This window comes from Sus scrofa, chromosome 7 (assembly GCF_000003025.6).
Source record: "Sus scrofa isolate TJ Tabasco breed Duroc chromosome 7, Sscrofa11.1, whole genome shotgun sequence".
NCBI classification, from domain to species: domain Eukaryota; kingdom Metazoa; phylum Chordata; class Mammalia; order Artiodactyla; family Suidae; genus Sus; species Sus scrofa.
Window position 1 is genome coordinate 21,003,145 of NC_010449.5, and position 21,495 is coordinate 21,024,639.

Here is a 21,495-nt window from a genome sequence, read left to right on the forward strand (position 1 = left end):
TTCTTTTGTTAATATGTCTTAGGGACTGTGTGCTTTCGGATGCAGCTTTATATGGTAACTTTTTAGTTGCTACATTTTCTGATTTCAGCCAAAGTTGATTTTTATTCAGCAGCTTAGGCTGAATTTGCAATTTAGCTGAATTTACATTAATTCTTACAACATGTCTGTATATTATTTCGGGCTTTCTACCTAGACAGCAACATATGCTATATATGTGAACAATCTTGTTTCTTTACAGTCATTGTATCTTCTCCTTTTTCTAGTTCTAGGCATTGTCCAAGTGTGTGGGGTACGGAGGCGAACAGAACAAAAATCTCCACTTTCACCAAGCTTATATTCTAGTGGAGGAGGATATAGAAAAGGCACAAGTTAGGTGACAAGCTTCTTTAAATAAATAAGGGTAAGTGGGTACTATTTAGTTAAAGAAGTCTTCTCTCATGAGATGACATTTGAGCAGAGCTCTTAAAGAAGTAAAGGAATAAAAGATGTGACTAGGAGAGGAAAGATTCCAGAAGAGAGAACAGCAAACGCAGAGATGCAGTGCAAATGTGTTTGGCATGCTGAGGAAAAGCAAGGGGGGCAGAAGCGGCTGAATTGGAGGGTAGATAAGGGGGATAGTGGATATGATTGCAGAGATTACCCAGGGCCAGAACATGGAAGACTCCTCCAGGTTACCATTTTGCCTCTGAAAATGAGGGGATGCCAACGAGAGTTTTGAATAGAGGAACCATACAATCTAAGTTGATGTGTGTGTGTGTGTGTGTTGTGGTGGGGGGGGGTTGATGCATGGGCAATAGGCTGTAAGGGGGAAGACTTAAAGGAGGAAAAACAAACAGATGACCATCCCAAATGAATTATGGGAAATTCCACTTTATCATGCTGTATCACCATCCTTCCTCTGCTCAATTACTCCCACCCCATTTTGTTTGGTAAACATTATCTTTGCCTTCTTGCCAAAAAAAAAAAAAAAAAAAAAAAAAACAGGACAGGATCAAAGATAAACATTCCCTGTTGTCAAGAATCCAGAGTCAAATACCTCAAAGTCACCACTGTGTGCTTAGTATTGTGATAATACTGCAGGAGACCCTGACCCTGATGTCAGAACATGAAAGGGTATTATTAGGAAGCATTTTCTGAGGCACTTTGATTCCTTAGCAGCAAAATGAAAACACAGAAGTTGGTCAAGCGAGGAGTGGGTAAAAGGATTCTAGTGAACATAATAACATTTGCAAAGATGTTAAAAGAATATTGTGTATAGTAGATGTTCCATAAAGTATTTGTTGAATCAAAAAATATTTAGGAGTTCCTACTGTGGTGCAGGGGGTTAAGGATCTGGCGTTGTCCCAGCTGTGGCTGGGATTCAGTCCCTGGCCTGGGAACCTCCACATGCCCCCGCCCCCCACCCCGGCAAAGCAAAATAGAAAAAAAGTAAATGCATAACAAAGTAAATTATACCAGACTGTTTACAGTAATAAGACACTTCTCAGGAGTTTCTGCTGCGGCTCACTGGTGCGGGTCGCAGATGCGGCTCCATCTGGTGTTGCTGTGACTGTGGCAAAGGCTGGCAGCTGCAGCTCCAATTCGGCCGTACCTTGGGAACGTCCATATACCTGCAGGCGTGGCCTCCCCAAAAGCAAATAATAATATTTCTCATTAAGTGCTTATCATTTGCCAAACTCTGTTCTGCTCAGGGATTTATGTGCATCATTTTATTTACATGACCCTATGAGTTGAATATTACTATCCCCATTTTTATTTTTAGTGAAACCGAAGGAAACAGAAATTAAACAATTTGCCCCGAAGTCATACAGTGAGGGTAAAATCTAGATTAAGACTCTTTTAAACGTCTCTGGCTCACTCTTGTGAGCCATTTGGCATTTACATTCCCATCTGTAAATTCGTAAATTAAAATCCTGGCTTATTAGGACTTTGAGAATGTGGGTGTCTGATATGAAGCAGCCTGAGTAACCCAGAGTTTCCAATCATCAACTTTCTGACGGTCAACCTTGAGGCATTGGTCCTGGAAGAGTTGGAAAGGAGAAGGAGGAACGTTTATTTTTTGCATCTGCCCGTGTGCCCTCTTCATTCTGTTCTCAACAGCGGTCACAGGGCTCCTGGTAAAATGTACGCCATTTATCTCCAAAACCCCGCAAGGGCTTCAATCCAGGGTCATAAAAATGACCTACAAACGTGGTACTGGAACTCCCCGCGGACGTGGCCAGACCTGCACCCTGACGCCACTCCCCTGCGGACGCCCGGCCTGCCGACGCCCTTCGGGCCCCCGAGGTCGCTCTGCTGGGTGTCGCCTCGCGCCCGCACGGCTGGAATGTGTCCTGATTCCCCAGCGGGAGGGGGAGGACTGGCCGTGAAGTTCCTTCCTGGTGTAGTTCCTCAGACCCGTCGCAGACCTTGCTCGGGCCTCCGGTCCCAGGCGCCCACGCCAAGTCCCCTTGAGTGATGTCCCAGCCCAAGGCGTTGCCAGCACAGGGAGGTCGCCGGGGATGCGGGGCTTCTTAACCTTTTAGCTGCCTGCGATCCCAGTGGCCTCGTGATGAAGCCTATGGAGGCCTTCTCAAATTCTATAAAGAGCAATTAAAAAAATGCATAGCATAAAGAATTCTCTGTGGTCCAGCGGTTAGGGATCTGGCATTGTCACCGCTGTGGCTCTGGTCCGGTCCCTGGCCCTGAAACTTCTGCGGCCAAAAATAAACCAACCCCCCCAAATAAAAAATAAAAAAAATAACCCCCCTAACATAAGACAAACTGCAGGATAACAAAGGAAACCAGTGATCATCCAAAGACAAAATAATTGTCCACATAGTAGTATGTGCCAACATAGTAATATTGTGAACATAGTAACATGGTTAACTATGTTAACCACGTGTTCACTAGTACATTAAACATTGAGACCCATCTTACAACTGCGGTAACTTCTAAATAGTTAAGTATGAAATATTTGCAACGGTACTTCACTTGTAGAGTATGGGATATGAACATGTCAGTTTTCTCTTAGTGACAAAGCCACAGGTACTTCTGACTGTAATTTGTTGCCTGCATTCATAGATGAAGGATATGCTAAATTTCAATTAGCGGTTAAAGATTTTGAAGCTGAAAACATTTTTGTCCTACCCAAGTTCACCTGTCCCCAAGTTAAGAAATCCGCTGAAAGTGCTCAACACAGTGGCACATTGAAAATCCCTTCCTACATGTAGCTATTAGTAACTTTACTATTACTTCCTTGCACCTGTTTAAATTTCTTTTGGGTGACCATGAGGAAGTTGATCACATGAGATCTTGAGGGAGCACAAAGATAAATCAAGGGTTCGACCCATTAATTCATTTATTTTTATTGAGGTATAACTGACAAATTATTTTAGTCTCAGATGTACAACATAATGATTTGATATTTGTATACATTGTGAAATGTCTAGTTAACATCCATCACCTTACATAGTTACAAAAAATTCTTTCTAAAGACGTCTTTTAAGATTTACTTTCTTAGCACCTTTCAAATATATTATACAGTATTATTAATGACATTAATTTTAGTTAACATATATTACTAAATTTATGACATATTATATATATATATATATATATATATATATTCAGTCATTTAGATATGAGTGCTAAAAGAGTGTGCTCTGCAAACTCCAGCCATGGTGCGGAGGAAGGGAAACTTGAATTTGAGGATTATAGGGAGTGGGGTTGGCAAGGTGAAGAGAAAAGGAAGATGACATGCTTTTAAGGATGAATTCCTTGATTTATCCAGCAAAAGATTTTAGAGCTTCCATCATGTGGCCAGGCTACAAGGCAGGCGCAAGGGCCTTTGCCCTCGCTGGAGAGCAATGGCATTCAGCTCCCAGAGAGAGAAAATCTCTCCAATTTGAGGGAGGAGTAGAAACAAGCCAAAGTGAAAAACTCCAAAATTTGACTCCATCATTTCTGAACCATCCATCCTTGCAAGGAAAGACTCAAAGCCTGCTTTGCACAAAGGATTTAGCTCCAGGCATGACCTTGGAGGAGAAGAACTAGAAAGTGCCCTTATCTTTCCGCAGCCCTGCAGCCACAAGGTAAGTTAAAGTTAGATGAATCATAAGAACAAAGAAGCAGGTTGAGAGGAGAAATGCATCAGAAGCCAAGCGGTTCAAAAGGGTCTTTCTCTGCAAAAGATTTCAGACTTTTTCCTGTCTATCTTGAAAGTTTTAGCTCTGGGGAAAAGCCTGAACAGATTGGCATTTTACAAAAACCTCTGTGTTGGTTGACCTTGTATGGCTGAATTTGAAGGAGGATATTGAAAGTGGAGTTTTCCTGCTTTATTCGGATCTAAAAAAGGGGCTTTCAAAAGGGTGGAGCAGAACACATGTCTTCTTTGCTTAAAAAAAGAAAAATAAGTATAAGACAATCGCCATAGTCTTCACAAAAGATGGCAAGAACCTGAATTTGGGTAGTAGGCTGGGAGCAGAAACAAAGATTTTCACAGAATTCCCTGCATGCTCCCGCTTAAATATTTAAAAAGGTAGTATTTAAAATATAATCTTTTAAATACTTAACCTGCTAGCTCAGCAGGTTAAGGATCCTGTGTTGTCACTGCTGGTGCTCAGGTTACTGCTGTGGCGCAGGTTTAATCCCTGTCCCTGGATGCCTCTGGTGTGGCCAAAAAATAAACAAATAAATACAAAAATAGCAGATAGACTTGGTGATGGATTGGATATGGAAGAGTAGGGTGAGTGAAGGAAAGAATTCAGAGAAGGGACTCCAATTCCTAGTTTTGGCATTTATGTGGATGCTTGTATAACGAAATCAAGGTAAAGAATACAGGAGAAGAAAGAGGACAGAGGAGAAGCTGATGAATGTTAAGAAACATGAAAGACCTCAAATCTTACCCAACTTGCAAGCTAAACTTAATTTAGCCTGCCACATAGTTTCAGGGATGCTGGTACAATTCATAAGACTCCAGGGTCAGAGAAGGTGGGCAGGTTTATTATTCCAGCAATGGCAGTAACCAGATTATCTGCATTTTTCTCTGATTCCTCAACTCCAGTTTCCTGAGGGCAACACGTGACATATATACATTCAGTGGATTGTATTTCAGGACAGAAACCCTAAAGACCTGGGGATCCAATTTTTTTTTTTTATAACGAGCAGGGAGCATGCCTGTTTGTTGCTCTAGAGAGAAATATTATCTCTGTCTTCCAACAGTGTTTGCTATATAAACATCCTTGAAAAGATAACCCAGAACAAAGGGCCGTCAGTGTCTCACTAGCAATACAGGCAGAAGTGTGAGAGATTCATGGATTATCTCCTCACAGTGAGTTGTTTTCACTATTTGAGGTTTTTTGTTTGTTTGTTGTTTTTAACAAAGTCTTCAGGGAGTAGATGAATTGGATAGAGGCCACATGAAATTTCAAAAGTAAACAACATCTACATTTATTGCTTGTGTGCTTTTTCTCTCTGCTTTATATTTTAATAAGCGGTAGAAAAGAAGTGTGATTGATAGTGTAGTTGGGGAATCTGAAGGTTTATCTAAAGTCACCACCCAGTCTCCCTAAAAAACAGGTGAGTAACCCATGGAAACTTTTAGTAGTTTTTTCCTCTATGCACCAGACTCAAGGTACCTGGGTGTCTTTGAATGGAGGATGCTAGGTTTTTACTGGGAAAGCAAATGATTATAAATAGTTGAGTTTTTTTTTTAATTTGTTTTTAAATTGAGGAGTAGTTGATTTACAATATTATGTAAATTGCAGGTGTACACAACTGATTCACAATTTTTTAAGGATTATACTCCATTTATAGTTATGGTAAAAAATTGACTATATTCCCTGTGCTGTACAATATATCCTTGTCTATTTTATATAGGAGTTTGCACCTCTTAATCCTCTACCAGGAACTAGCTGATTTTAAGAGTTGAAGATATCTGGGCTAATGAGGACAGGTTTGGAGATATGATTTGTTTGTTAATCCAGTGCCATCTTATAGCTATCTAATATATAATTTCCTTGCCTCCTGGAACTGGATTAGCATTCTTGGCAAATCTGTCAATCAACCAACTGCATCCAGGTAGACCCTTGTTGTTGGAGCACAGACAACAATCGGCTCAGGAGGGCTGGCATTTCAGCCCACTAAGATCCAAACTGCAAAGTGTAAAATTTCAAGTGGTTGTCTCCTTTCTGTCTCAAACTTCCCCCAAAGGCTGTGAGTCGAGAGGAACTCTTTGAACTCTCATATAACTATACATATTGGTGTATCGGTAAGTCCTTCATTTTCTGAGACCATGTTAGGATCATTTTGAAATTTTCGATTTTGTGACCACCCTCCTCCTCCCCCCCGCTTATTTTTAAAAGGTTGAGAGACACAGTTGCCCTGTTGTTTTTAATTAAAGTTAGTGGAAGTTTCCTTTTTTATTGAAAAAGCTCTTCGCATTGTAAAAACAAAACTGTGGGGTCAGAACCCAAGTGGGCTTCTTTACAGACAGGAAAAGCTTTCATCTATAGTTGTGTGGCCGCATCAAAATTATGAAGTGGCAAGCCCTTAAAGAAGAGCTTTCTCGTGTGACTCTAATAGCAGTAATAATGATAATCACAGTAGGTTACTTCTTTAGCAGTACTTTTCTTAGGGCAAAATGCTACTTTTTCTCTGATGATTGACCTTAAGACTCTCACACTCTGAGGCTGATCTGCTGCCTACTGTGCCAACTAGGCAACTGACAGGAAGTGTTCTTTTTTTTTTCTAGAAGTTTTTTAACTTATTTGAAGATTTTTAATAGCAAGCTAAAGTCTTATTTGTTATCCTCTGGATCCATTAGGGTGAAATTTCTGCCTTGGAGAATTACCAAATGAAGTCTCAATGGAGGGCTGCCAAATTCTGTTTCTTTAGTGGTTCCCAGGAGGTGGTGCTAGTGTCCCTGTGCTCAGATGATTTGAGGTTTTGGGTCCTCTAGAACAGGGGACTCTGATTTAGAGGAAGCAGAGCAGGCAGTTACTCAGCAAGTGATAGGGAAGAATAAATGACTTCAATTTTCATATTTTATTGCTTTTCTATAAGTTAATCACTAAAGGAATGTTGCCTATGAGGGTAATTATACATAAAGGCCCATCCCTGGGAACCCTGTCTCCCCTGTTAATGAGCATTAAGCCAAACTACTTTGTTTAGCTCACAGGAAACCTTCCCACCAGGCCTACCTATGAATGGCTGAATGAAGGAAGAAATTTACACATCCTGGAACCCTGACTTTACTCCTTCCCCTTTTAGTATAAAAGGAACCCTTATTCTAACTCAGAGATGTCTTGGGGGGGTCACACTAGTCTACCATCTTTATGGTCTGCTGGTTTTCTGAATGAAGTTGCTATTCCTTGCCCCAACAACTTGGCTCCTGATTAAATGGCCCATCATTGTGTAAGCAGTACAAGCCTTGACTCTGTAACAAGCACAGTACACATTGCCCTGCACTATATGTTACATCTCATCTTTATGATCACCCTACAGCCCAGTGTTTCCCAATAAGGGAGATATAAAATAAAGTTAATAGTAGGTATCAATCACCCAGCATTTTTAAGAATATCATGGAATCTGAAATAGTATGCAATGCCTATGGTAAGTGGTTATTCAGGCAACTTTTGTTCCTGTTATGGGTGTGTGTGTGTCCAGATGTAAACTAAACCACAAACTGGTCACGGCCATAAAGAGTTTAGAAAGCACTGCCCCTAAGCCATGAATTCTGGGTGTGCTACCAGCTCCTCTGTACAGTTTACCTGGGCATCCCTAGAGCTGACTTCAGAGAGGAGCACACCAATGTAGGGAAGAGAGAGAAGTTCTGCATTTTGCTTGCTTTTCTAGAAAGAGTTTGATCTTCGATAACTTGTGACCATTGTTACCCATCACAAAGCTAAAAGGGCCCTTGTATTTTCCGACGAAGTCCTAAATTATGATTATTTATGCTGTGCTCAGGAGTCTTTCTTATTTTATAGGGAAATTAGTTTGTTTCCTTTCTGTTAGTGATTTTTTCCTGCATTTAAAAAAAGAAGAGACGCCCGAACAGGGACTTGAACCCTGGACCCTCAGATTAAAAGTCTGATGCTCTACCGACTGAGCTATCCGGGCTCGCTTGTAAAAGGCGCTTAAAATATCAATTATATCAATTTACCTATACATTTAAAAACGATTTTCTATGTTTTTCCTGTAATTCCAGTTTGGAGCCGGTTATTCAGGAAAGCTTAGCATAGAAACTCAACTACAATAAAAGTCTTCTTTAAGACCTAGATATAACCATATTACATTAACTATACTTTCCCCTAAATCCTATCTTTCTCTATGTAATGTAGATGTACGCTCTATGTATAAACATCATATCCCTAGTATATAAAGATATATGCAAAATACTACAGAATGTTGGCTTTCAGTTCCTAGGCTTCCTGGAGAAATATGTCAAATATTCTACATCTAGGCCCAAACAAAACACTTTCAAAAGGAAGCCAATCCAATGCTGAAGCTTCTAAGGAATAACTGCATCACCATTTCGGCCGCACTTTGGATACCCTAATATCGAGAGACCGAGGGAGCGATTTGATTTCGTGCTGGACTCAGCTGTCTTTGAAGAAGGAAAAAAAGAAAAAAGGAAAGAAAGAAGCTTTTAAAGGAAAGCCCCATTCTCTTTTTTCTCGTCAGAGTTCCGGGTAGTTACTTCGGTCTCTAAGTTAAGTGCTGTCAAGGGTCCAATGACTGGAAGGCTTTCTCCACTCGGAATACCATTGAATGTTGCCCCATTTTGCTGAATAAATAAAGGAAGTTTTATTTTAAGCAATCAAAAATCTTAGGGGTGGGGGTGGAGGGGCGGGGTGGAAATCGGCGTCAAAGAATTGGGGAGAGCTACAAGACGGTGTGGCGCAGAACGGGGATGTAGCTCAGTGGTAGAGCGCATGCTTCGCATGTATGAGGCCCCGGGTTCGATCCCCGGCATCTCCAGGTTCTTTTACCTAAAGTATGAGGAAAGTGTAAAACTGTAAAAACACGGTACGCATGCTTCGTATCCTTCTGTGAAGGAATTTTCCACAAAACATAGTATGCATGCTTTGTACCTTTCGGTAAAGAAATTTTCTGTAGTTCTCTTTTAGCCACTACGTATAGAACTGTATATAGAGAGAAACAGGATAACTTTGAGGTATTTGGGGATGCCCTTATCTGAAATGAGTGTAATTAAAAACACACCCAGCGAACAGATGGCGGAAGAGGAGCACTCTAGAAATTTGCCTAGGACCCATTCAATGTTTGGAGCTGAGGTGTCTGGCCTGAAAACACAGAAAGGGGAGGAGGGGTTATTGCTGCTGAGTCATGGTACTGAAAAGTAGGACAAATGGAATAAGAACGAAGCCTTGCACGGTGTAGGTGAATCTAGCTACTCAAGTGTACCATACTACTATTTATTTTTTAAATTTTTTATTTTTTTAAGCCATATTACATCTAGTAACGAGTAAATAGGAAAATATTATTCTTCTTAAAGCTTTCAAATAGCTTTTTGGGTATCTGGCCGGTTAGCTCAGTTGGTTAGAGCGTGGTGCTAATAACGCCAAGGTCGCGGGTTCGATCCCCGTACGGGCCAGACACGTCACCTTTTGTAAATTAATCCTTGTGTCACTTATCTATTTAAGTATCAAATACTTTTTCAGCGAGAATAAATTGTCGTAGGACTGCCCCATAAAACGTCGTGGTATAACTCTACAAAGAGTATTTTGCCACAAGTCCACACCACCGTAAGGAATCCCGTATTTGAGCAAGTCAGAGTGCTCAAAAATGGCCCTGGAGAAGCAGAAAAGCAGCTCGGCACTTAGGAGTTACTAATTCGGTAGAAGGAAAACCTGTCACCAAATTTGTTTAGTGGCCAAACACTGCCCTCGAAACAGTCTGAATATATAGTGAGATGCTCCGACAAATGTGAGAAGGTAGAGCTCCTTGTTATCATTAGCTCTGATTGTTGAGGATTCCTATTTGGGTAGATCCTCCCTCAAATGAAGGGAGGAATCCCACCTTGGGAAAAGAGTATTCTTGTTACTTGGATTTTTCAGGTAAGAAAGGACCAAGCTCTTTCCCAGAATCTGCTTTGCCTTCTGTCACCAACCAGTTGGTGCAGGTTGACCAAGGCCAGCAATCCGTTTGGTTCATTCCTTGATGTCACGCTTCTTGAGGTGGTCTCATTTTCCACCAAAACCAACTTTCAGAACCCTCATTATGTATACACCTGTTCCTTGTACAACGAGTTTTCCTTACTTATTCATGACTTCAGCCCTTTAAATGTTCACTATTTTCCGTGGAAAATACTGAGATCAAGCCAAGATGAAGTAGGGAGCTTGTCAAAAAGGCAGCTTATTGGGCTTCTCCTCCAGGGACTTTGACTCAGTAGATTTGAGAAAGACTACGTGTTATTGTATTTTTAATAAATGCAACGTTTGTTTCTTACATAGGATGGGTCTTTTTTGAGAAACAAGGCTTTGTACAACCCAGACTTCGTTGGTTTCCGGGAAAATCCAGGAAGTTCTAAGACAAGTAGATCTGGTTTTAAAAATATGAAAGGAAGGTTGGAGGGAGAGAGAAACGGAAAGAAAGAGATAGTTTATAGTTATATATCTGCAAATGAAAACAAAGCAGAAAAGGCAGAAATTCAATAAATATTTAATATATTTAGAAAACACTTCTTGTCGCCTGGCTCGTTGGTCTAGGGGTATGATTCTCGCTTAGGGTGCGAGAGGTCCCGGGTTCAAATCCCGGACGAGCCCAGTTCTTTTCCGGTGACTTTTAAACTCTCATGACAGAAACGGTACTTTTGCCGTTAAATTAAAGTGCTATATTTTCGGGTAGAAATATGTAGAATGTATATGCATTTGATTCCAATAAATGACATCTTCTAATTAAGAGAGACTAGTACTTTTAGTTCTGGCTCTTACTCGGTTTTCCGTCAGCTCTGTATTGATCTTTGCAAAGGCAAACGTTTCTGGTTATTCTAGAAGCTCTGATTTCGCTATTGTGAACATATGAAATGTATAGGAAGATGGTGGTCACTTCTCAATTTAATGTCATGCATGATTCATTCATCACATCAAATAAATAGGTTCAAATGGAAAATCCAAATATTTAACTACAGAGTTGAAGCGCTGGAAACATTTGTACAAGTTATTTTGGCTTTCCTGGTTGCGTAGTGCCCCATCATTCAGGAATATGGGCTCTACTTCTTGAGAAGCGGTATTTTTTCCTCTCTTCCTGGAGCGTACTGTTGGTACACTCTTTAATCAGATAATTATTTAGTATCTATTATAAGCAATGAACTTTTTAGTCTGTGGTAAACAAAATGCACAAAAATCACTGGATCCTATACTCCAGTGATTGTCAAATATTTCATATAAAAATACAGTCTCAACACCCCTTCCTACCTCCCTTTTCTGCGTGTGTAAACCTTGACTGTGGAGAGGGACAACAAATGAACAATCCTAAAGGGCCTGAAAAGGAGGGAGAAAACCGCAGGGAATTTCTTCAGGACCACATCCACTATGCGCCAAGAAGGACAGAGTGGACAAATGATAGAAACAGGAGAGGAATGTCTCACTGGATTAGGAGACGGTTCAGTGCAGTGTTTGGGTTCGAGGATCTGCGCCCTTTGGGACTGTACTTGGAGCCACATTGGCAACCAGGTCTGGTGCTCTTGGAGTGCCGGAGTTGGGGTCGCTCTTAAAGAGTTCAGAGGTGCCCCCTACTCTTGGATCCTGAAAACAGTCTGTGGTCTATCAATACATATTGGTGAGAATGAGGGAAAGAAGATAGAATGCATACTAATAATTTCAAATGATTCTTACATTCTTTGTTTTTCATGTCATCTTACTTATATGAGAAGGAAACAGTCAAAACCTAGAATCCTATAATCAATGTCGGGCCTAGAATTCCATCATCTCTTAATTAATAGGAAAACAAAAGTAGGTATCTTCACCCGCCCGGCTAGCTCAGTCGGTAGAGCATGAGACTCTTAATCTCAGGGTCGTGGGTTCGAGCCCCACGTTGGGCGGTCTCTTTTTGCGGCAATTTTAATCAAGAGAAAATTTCATTAGATTTCTGTACCTTCATCATCTTCAGACGAAGTTCCCTCGCCACTGCGAAACCAGAGAAACTTTTGAGTCCCACACTCTTAGCTAATGAATTTCGGAATCCTCATGACCAGCTATGGTTTACTGGCTCTATTGAACTATTCCGGCCAGCTCTATGACTCTTGAGGATTCATCATTGCCCCCAGGTGAGAACGCCTTTTTCTGGCCCATTAGAGCTCTTGTTTTAATACTAGAGATACCTCTGGTAGGACATGGTTTTTGTACATTCAAGTTCCTGGGATGATTCTGAAGCACCATCCCCACCAAAAAAATTTACATCAACCGTAATTTTTTAAAAAAAATTTAAAAAGATTTACGATGTAAGGATGTTGGAAAAGTGTGAAGGTGGAAGGAAAAAATCCAAACAAAGGGAGCCATTTGATGGACAGAGGCTGAGAGGCAGCAAAGTCCATGGAGGTTTTGAGAATGGTGATTCCACTTTCCGACCCAAGCAAGTGTCCTTATGTAATAATGGGAGCGAAACTGTCTCTTACCACTATCTGAGACACTCTTTCAGCGTCTGACTACTCTCACCTAAACAGCACAATGGACCTCTTTATTAGACAATGCTGTTTCCAACCTTTCTCCCTTTCCTTTGGCAAGTAAAAGATCCAACCAACCACAACAGGTTGCAAAGGCCTACAAGACAAAATCTAAAGATTTAAGCTTGGTTTTTAAAATCCAAATTGCATTATTGCCATTCTGTCTTGAATGGGAGTGTGAAGGATAGTCAGAAATAATTTTATTTTTTATTTTAAAAATTATTTTTTTGAAGTACAGTTGATTTACAATATTGTGTTAAGTTCTCCTGTACAGCAAAGTGAATCAATGATATATAATGTGTATGTGTATATGTATGTATGTATGATATATACACACACAAACACATTCTATTTCATATTCTCTTCCATTATGGTTCATCACAGGATATTGGATATAGTTCCTTGTGCTGTACAGTAGGACCTTATTGTTTATCCATTCTATATACAACAGTTTGCATCTGCTAATCCCAAACTCTCAATCCGTTCCTTCCAACATCTCTTTTTTGACTGTGCCAGCGGCATGTGGAATTCCAGGAGCAGGGGTCAAACTAGAGCCACAGCAGTGAAAATGCCAAGGCCTTAACTGCTAGGCCACCGGGGAACATCAAAAATAACTTCAATGTCAGAAAGCCAGCTTTATAAATTTATACTAAAAAACTAAACTGTTTAGTGATCCATTGCGTTTTCCTCTGAAATTTGGGACAGCAAAATTCATATGAAGGATTGCCTAGTGTATAATCAGAACAGGAGATGTTAGATGTTAGCAATACTTACCGTTACTTTGAAAACTCGATAATGCTGTCCACACCCACTGAGACCAATAGCCCTGGAACCATCGATATTGTACTGAAAGAATGCCTACTTCCGAACACGCTGGAGATGCGACAAATTACCACTCTCCATCGTCCCCCATCTAAACTTTCTTTTTTTTTTTACCCAGGAATCTAAACCTTGTTATTAATATATCCCTGGCTCCATGTGACGTTATATTCTGTTCTAAAACTACTCTATATTTTACCTATTTGGATCAATAGTACCTATGATTGGGAACACAGAATCATGTCCTCACACTATTTTGGATAACTGAATGAAAGGTAATGTAGCCAAGAGGACTGGAGAGAACCAAGGGACCTCATCCAAGGTTTTATTCACATTATCATTTACCAAATTTCTCTGCAACTCAAATTCCCCTAACAGTTCTCAACATCGTACCTTTTCTCCAGAAGAAAAGCCACCTGGTTCCCTTCATTGCATGCAAGCTGTGTTCAGCATCAACAGGTGAAGCTATCAAATGGACACATCTGAGTCAGAAGGGACTGTGACTTTTTTTCAGTAGCAATAAAATCTTGAAGTAACTTCTCTGTATTAACTCCTACACAACATTGTAAATCAACCATAGTGCATATAAAATAACTAAGTTTTTTCTAAAATGAGGATAAATGTACATAGATATGGAGAGATTTAAAATACGCATCTCTAGGAGTTCTTGCTGCGGCCCAGTGGGCAGAGGCGCGAGTTAGATCCCAGGCCCAGTTCAGGCCTATCAACAGCGCAGGTAACTGAAACAGCAAACACCCACGGTCCCCCGACCTCGCTCAGAGATGGGACGGTCCGCGGAGAAGCGAAAAAGCGTGATTCCTTCGATAGCTCAGTTGGTAGAGCGGAGGACTGTAGAGGTAATAACCAGTCATCCTTAGGTCGCTGGTTCGAATCCGGCTCGAAGGAGTTCAACTTTTTCCGGTCATTGGCCCTCACAACCATTAAAAACGTCTGTTATACACATCTTCGCTGTGTATTTATTTCAGATTTATGGTGCAGCGAATCTAATTTTTAAAATTACCCTCCGTAACAATTATTAATACACGCGATCAAACTCCAGCCCCATAGTTCATAAAGCGCCAGTGCAGCAGAGCAGCACTGAACCCTGACAAGGCAGATCAGAGGTGGGCCCACTAAGCGGTAGATTCAGAGGCGAGTCTCCTCCACACCCTTTAGGATCGTAGATAGAGGGAGGGGCGGCTTTGAACGAGCCACGGTGAACACCGGGGAGTAATTGGTCGGGCATGCGCGCCCTCTGGTGGGTTTAGAGTACTGAGTATCTCCAAAGATTTTTTTGTTTGTTTTTGGGGGTTTTTTCCCTTCCTAGATGCTCAACTTCTGGCAGCAGCCCACAGCCGCTGCTGGAGGGATGAAATTAATTCAAGGGCACTACTCCTCCTTCTCCGTTTATATGTTAAGGTGGTTCTCAGCTCTGGCTGAGAAAATTGTGTGGATGTCAGAATCACTGGGACTATTTTACAAAGCGTCTATACTTGAGCCACTTTGGTGGTGGGACCCAGACAATGGTAGTTGTAAATGCTCCCAGGTGATTTTAATGTGTTGTAAGGTTCGAGAACAGCTGCAGAAAAGAAAATGTTGAAGAAGAAGAGGAAGAGGAAGAAGAAGAGGAAGAAGAGGAAGAAGAGAGGTAGAGCTCTCTCTTAACAATATAAAATATTTGCTAATTTTGTTTCGGTCTCACTAAAATATGTTAACCATCCTTCTCCCCTGTCTGAAAAATGTGACCCCCAATAACTATGGAAGAATCCTCAACTATAATGATATTAAAATTAAAGTAAGGAAGAGTTGCCTGAGGATTTTGTACCTGGCAGCTTCTTGTATGTTCCTTCCCTTGCTTCAGAATTTTTACCCTTTAAGTAAATGATTCTCAATATTTGGTATGTATCAGAACCATCTGGAGAGTTAACGTAGGACTCAGAAACCCAGGCTCCTAAAACACATGGGAAACTACTGGGTTTTTTGTTGTTGTTGTTTGTTTGTTTTTTTGTGGGGAGGAGTGTATTTGTTTTTGTTTTTGAACTGCAGGCAGAAGTTCCCAGACCCAAGCCACAGCAGCTACCCGAGCTGCTGCAGTGACAGTGCCGGATCCTTAACCCTCTGAGCTACACAGGAACTCCTGGAAACTATGGGTATTAAGGGCTGGGAAACTGGTCTACACTGGAAGCTCCCTTACTCTTTGAAAGCGATATGAGGGCGAAAGAGTAAACAAGAAAAATGGTCCAATTTTCTTTTCAAAGACAGCATTTGGGCCTTGGATGCAAAGTTAAGTACATAGTCCTGAACTGAGCTTCCCACCAAGGCACCACAGATTCGAATCCGGATAGGTTCTGCACTGCAATTTCCCTCCAAAAATTTGGCCTTATTCTGCTCAATTCCAGTATCTTATTCTGCCCTTATTCCAGTATTGGTGCCCGTAACTCCTCCACCTCCGTAGATACAACCAGGTGACTCCAGAAGAGGAAGAGTGAATGTATTCTTTGGCTCTGCACGATCTCATTAAGAAGTGGAAATCGTTTATTCCAGTTATAAGAACTTGAGGTGGCCTTCAATAGGTCAGACATGTGAGAAATAGATTCTGAGAATAAAAAAGTAAACAATGCATAAATAATTGAAATGTAGTTTTGTAAATCCACCTGGCATAGACCAATATTCAAATCTTTAAAAAGCGAGAGAAATCCAGAAGAACCCAACACTGCCTATCCTATCATTGAAGACCAAGGAGCCCAGGGTTCGTGGATCTTGAAGGAGAGGCCATCAGCATTATGAATTGGGTCCTTGTTATTGGTTACATTCTAGCAAGACATCATAGGCCAAGAGATTAAGCGGAGCATAAAGCTGGAGAATGCGGGCATCGATCCCGCTACCTCTCGCATGCTAAGCGAGCGCTCTACCATTTGAGCTAATTCCCCACCTCCGTAAGCAACCCCTCCTCCCTAGCCTATTTTAATATCTGAAAGTTATTTCTAACTTGTGCCCCTTTCAGTTTGTAGCTGGCGTTAGCCAATAGGGCAAAGTGCGGGTGATCAAACAGTCTCTGGGGTGCCACGTATAATCTGTTCTACGCTTCTGGATCCTGTCAGGAGACGACTGCAGAGTGCAAATGAACCAGGGTGTGGAGTGCATAGTAACACCCATCTGGAAAGCAAGAGCGTAACCCTGGAATCATATCCACGGAAGCTGAGGACGAGAAAGAAACTACAGGTGCTTTCAGGAGGATTCAAATCAAGTTTCTCAAGTAAATGAGACTCGGCTTTTGGCCATCCCCAATAGTTCCTGACAATCCCCGCTCCGTTGAATTTTCCATCAGCTGACTCCGCTAGACCTACAAACAGGTTCTCCAGAGTTACTACGAATGAGCACTAAACTTTGCTATCTGGCTTCTTTTTTCCATACCACCGTCTGTGGACATAGACCACGAGGGGCGTGCATCCCAGTTAATTTCTCCATTCTGGTTCATTAAGTCTCGATTTCGATCAAGGGTATACAAATTATTTTTCTAAGTAAACATTAATAGGAGAAGAGACTATAATCATGACTGCAGGCTTAGATCTGGAATCCTTACAAAAGAACGAATATAATTGCTGCCTCTTTTTCTTCAGGGTCTGTGGAGTGCTAGATACCAGGTACTGTGCTATGTGCTTGGTACTGTTCAGAGCTAGTTCTGAAGAGGAGGACTCTTGGGCATTGCCAGAGTCCCATCACTTGCAGGAAAGCCATGTGCAGGCCCTCCTCCAACAACATCTACATCTTCGATTGCCTCTTTGCCTGAAATTCCATCATTAGGAACATTTTTTTAATGTTATTTTCTAATCTCAATGAAATTGGGGCAAGGTGATCAAAATTGAAATGGAAATGGAAATGGAAAATGAAATTGAAATGGAGAATAGGAGACATTCTATTTAAGAAAATGACATGCTGTGCAGGCATGTTGAGCAGGTCTTTCCAAGACCCTTATAATACTCTTCTTTTTCACTGCAATCAGGGCTGACAGAAAAAGTGGACAACTTTCTGTAGGAAGAAACCCTCCACTTTTCTGAAACCCTTCCATATTACACAAAAAAGTTCAAAACTCAGGTGTTCCAAGAGTGTGCAGAAACCCATCATTTATCTCAAAACTTGGCTCAAAGTCAGACTTGTCTTGAGACTCACTACCATCTGGGTGTTGTCTCCTTACTCCTCCTTGGACAGAATCCATCCAGCTACAGAAGTCAATTTGGCCTCCACTCATCCTCCCGCCCCCGTCCCCTTGATTTTATTAGGAGTGCAGGTGTAGAATTGGAGCGAAAAAAGTAGCCCGATTCCACAACTCAGATTGAGCTTTGGAATGACTTGTGAACTGGGCGCGACTGGGAGCTTTCAACTATCAGGGGCGAGTTCTAGTTTCCAATAGCATTGGATTAGGAATTAAAATTTCAACCACTTAGCTTCTTTCATGGAAGTAAAATGAAAATCAAGAATACTATCTTAGAATTCACATGGAAGTTTAACCAGTTGTTAAACTATTGACTCAACTCTAAACTTACTGCTCCGAACTGAATTGCGTTCTTCACAAATCCAAATGTGACTGTATTTGGAATAAGAAAGTAAATAAGGTAAACGAAGTTTTTTTTTTGGGGGGGGGGGCTTAAATGTCGTAAATGTATAACCCAAAGGATTTTAACCATTTATTAAACCTATGATACCAACTACCCAGATTAATTACACAGAGCATATTCAATATCGAAAAAGACCGTTAAATTTCATCATACTTTTTTTTTGGATTATACTTTTAAAAGTATTAATATTATCAGAATAGAAACCGTCTGTAGACATTATTTTAGGAATTCTAAAAAAGCCTATAAAGGCAGTCCTTCGATAGCTCAGTTGGTAGAGCGGAGGACTGTAGGTACCATGGAGTTGGTTATCCTTAGGTCGCTGGTTCGAATCCGGCTCGAAGGACAGGACTTTTGAAAATCGTAAATCAAAAAAGATAAACCCATTCAAGTTGGATCTTTACCAAACGTATGCTCAGTCTATGTCTAGTAGAATTCACTGACGAGAACCGTTTCACCACTTTTGATTGAGCGGATGGGACAGCAAGAATAAGGGTGATGGTCCTATCTACATTATGCCCTAGAGAGTGGGATAACGAATTAAAACACAAACCTTTAGTATTCAGAGGCATGAATTATCTAATATACTTCCATAATTACTAACCATATAAGCTTTAGAATATTTCCAGCAGGCTTCATGTTTGCCTCTATTTTTTAAATAGACCTATAGTTAAAACTATTAAAGATTATTTAAGGTATTTTAAGAAAAACTCTCACAGTTCCTTCGATAGCTCAGTTGGTAGAGCGGAGGACTGTAGGTGTTTCATCATGGTCATCCTTAGGTCGCTGGTTCGAATCCGGCTCGAAGGACTTACCTTTTTGAAAGGTTTGTCATCTTGATACTGAAGCCAGAGAGCTAAAGTTGAACACGGAGCCGTTCTTTATACTCAGAGATGATCTTGTATGACTGAGTAGCAAAGGCTGTCAACAGAAGTTGCTTCACCGAAGGTCCATGGGGTAGCTAAAGATGCAGTCTCTAGGAAGTCTGCCTTTTTTCACTGAGTTGAGAAGGGGTTTATGGGTAATGAGAAGGTCGCCCCTAGCACAATATTTTCACTTTAATTTTTTTTTTTTTTTTGAGGTTCGGTGGCCCTTTAGAGCTCCCTGTTGAGACGTCTGTGAATATTTTATCAATGACAATTTCAAATAAGCCCAAGGAAGAGGTAACATAAATTATCATTGTAGCCATCACACTGGCACAACTGACATCATCCACTCCCCCACAAGACTCCCTTCCCCACCCCCATTCTTTGAGGCAATCCCAAGAGGTACTTTCATTTAATTGACTATTGCTTAATGTTTTGAAAACGTTGGTGTTAAGAAAAGCAGGACCTAGTTTGCTCCTCTCATTGTCCTCTCCCCACTCCAAAAAAGAAGGCAAAGAGATAGTTCTCGTCAATAAAATTAATGCAAGAGGCGTGTGAGAACTCGAAAGTCTACTTTATTATACCTTTAGACCATTCCATCAAAGAAAGCGGTGCCGCGTTAACTTTGTAAATATACTTGGAGGCCTGTCCAACAATGGCTGTTATCCTCAAACTCCTCCGCATTCCAGGGCCGGGCCCCTTGCAGTAGGCCCCAAGGGGACCCAGAGGACCCGCCGCACCTTAAGGATGAGGATTGCGCCCCCTAGTGGGCGCGTCACGGGGGTAAAAAGCGGCCTCGGGTTTGGTGAAGGCACAGCTCTCAGGGCCCAGCCATCAGCTGGGTACAGCGTGGGCTGTGGCAGTTCTTGTGATGAATGGCTTCAACGCACAGTGAAAATCAGTCTGTGATCTAAGGGCAAATCTTTTGTCAGGGAGGGGAAATGTCCCCCTCTACTCCTCGAGATCTTGTGGTTGGACACGCCGCAATAAAATTGATACTAGATATTAACAGGAGAGAAAGAAACAATTTTAATTCATGAGCCTGGAGGTCTCATAGAAACGGCACCTAAGAAGTGGCCAAAGCAGACAGCTTTTACACTTTTTAGACAAAGAAACAATAAATTTATGAGGAACTGACAGGATAGAGAAACGCTGGTTCCCAATTAGTGAAGGCTCAAGTAGAATTTGGACTTGGGGTACTAAATTAAAGTACGGTTTATGCATCCTTAGCCAAGAATTCTCTCTCTTTGGTGATAATGGTGTCCTTCTACCCCCAAATGCAGGGAGTGCACATTTCACATGAGAGATTTATTTCCTGCTTTCAGGGAAACAGAAAGAAGTGTTAGAGAGTTCCCCTTGTATTGACCATGTCTTCAGTAAACATTAATTCAAAATAACCAATATGCCATTCAGGCACATTTTGGGGTGGCCCACCCTGGGCCCTCAAACCGTGAAAATAAGTCCCAGAGAGAATAAAGCTCGGTGATCCAGGAGGGGGCCTAAATCAGGACCATGTACACATTTGACGACAGGTATTTGTAACGTAAGTATAAATATGAATCATGTATCAATACAAACGTAAAACAGGCACCAAATAAGTTTTTTTTAAAAGAAATAATCGTCATGCATTCAAAATTTTTAGACATCTTACAAAATCAAATTTTATTTTTGTCTTTTTGCCTTTTCTAGGGCCGCACCCGCGGCATGTGGAGGTTCCCAGGCTAGGGGTCTAATCGGAGCTGTCGCCGCCAGCCTACTCCAGGGCCACAGCAACGCGGGCTCCGAGCCGCGTCTGCAACCTACACCACAGCTCAAGACAACGCCGGATCCTGAACCTACTGAGCAAGGCAAGGGATCAAACCCGCAACCTCATGGTTCCTAGTTGGCTTCGTTAACCACTGCGCCACGATGGGAACTTCACAAAATCAAATTTAAAAATATTTTAAAATAAATTTTTTTAAACTAATAGCTCACAAATGAAATTTTCAAAAATGTAGCCAGATTTCCAAAACTTATATTTCCAAAGTTAGGTTACATTTCCAAACTTCAATTTGAAATCTTCAAATCCCTAAGTTAAATTTTGAAAAATAATTAAAATTTCAAAACTCAATTAATTAATTAAAAAAACTGAAATTTAAGTAAACTTTACAAATTGCGTCATCCCCCAACCTGAGTCGCACCTGAGCCCCTTGGGTAAAATACTATGTTGTGTTCTTGCTAGAACACAGAGTCCTCCAAAATTTCCGGAAGAGCCCTCCTCATCCCATCTTTTTACATTTCACCAAGGAGTTCTGTACTGTAAGTTGTACTTGGTGGTCTACCTCTCCAGTTCTGCCTCTTCAGCTCAGGAGTCAAGTCATTTCGCCTCTCCTAATCCTCTGATGCTGCTCCCTTGCTTCGAATCTCCCGGCTGACCCGGGGCCCACTTCCGCCGTCGCCGTTAGGCCTGGAACCGCCCGTTCCGAACAATCCTGTTCTTTCATTTGTCAACCCCTGGACAAACCCCGCCCCCTCGACGCAGGAAGTCGTAAAC

At 41.3% G+C, this 21,495-nt stretch overlaps 1 long non-coding RNA gene and 9 other non-coding genes across 10 annotated transcripts; 7 read left to right on the plus strand and 3 right to left on the minus strand.

Moving 5' to 3' along the window:
• TRNAK-UUU lies at positions 8,028-8,100 on the minus strand. Its single transcript has one exon. It is a non-coding gene; the product is annotated as a tRNA-Lys (tRNA).
• On the plus strand, positions 8,890-8,961 carry TRNAA-CGC. The gene has a single exon. It is a non-coding gene; the product is annotated as a tRNA-Ala (tRNA).
• TRNAI-AAU lies at positions 9,522-9,595 on the plus strand. Its single transcript has one exon. It is a non-coding gene; the product is annotated as a tRNA-Ile (tRNA).
• Positions 10,695-10,766, plus strand: TRNAP-AGG. The gene has a single exon. It is a non-coding gene; the product is annotated as a tRNA-Pro (tRNA).
• On the plus strand, positions 11,971-12,043 carry TRNAK-CUU. Its single transcript has one exon. It is a non-coding gene; the product is annotated as a tRNA-Lys (tRNA).
• On the plus strand, positions 14,302-14,389 carry TRNAY-GUA. The gene is given in 2 exon segments: positions 14,302-14,338; positions 14,354-14,389. It is a non-coding gene; the product is annotated as a tRNA-Tyr (tRNA).
• On the minus strand, positions 16,341-16,413 carry TRNAA-AGC. The gene has a single exon. It is a non-coding gene; the product is annotated as a tRNA-Ala (tRNA).
• Positions 18,353-18,442, plus strand: TRNAY-GUA. The gene is given in 2 exon segments: positions 18,353-18,389; positions 18,407-18,442. It is a non-coding gene; the product is annotated as a tRNA-Tyr (tRNA).
• TRNAY-GUA lies at positions 18,818-18,906 on the plus strand. The gene is given in 2 exon segments: positions 18,818-18,854; positions 18,871-18,906. It is a non-coding gene; the product is annotated as a tRNA-Tyr (tRNA).
• On the minus strand, positions 19,159-21,413 carry LOC102162475. Its single transcript, XR_002346131.1, has 2 exons — positions 21,284-21,413; positions 19,159-19,960 (listed from the first exon to the last, which is right to left on the minus strand). It is a non-coding gene; the product is annotated as an uncharacterized LOC102162475 (long non-coding RNA).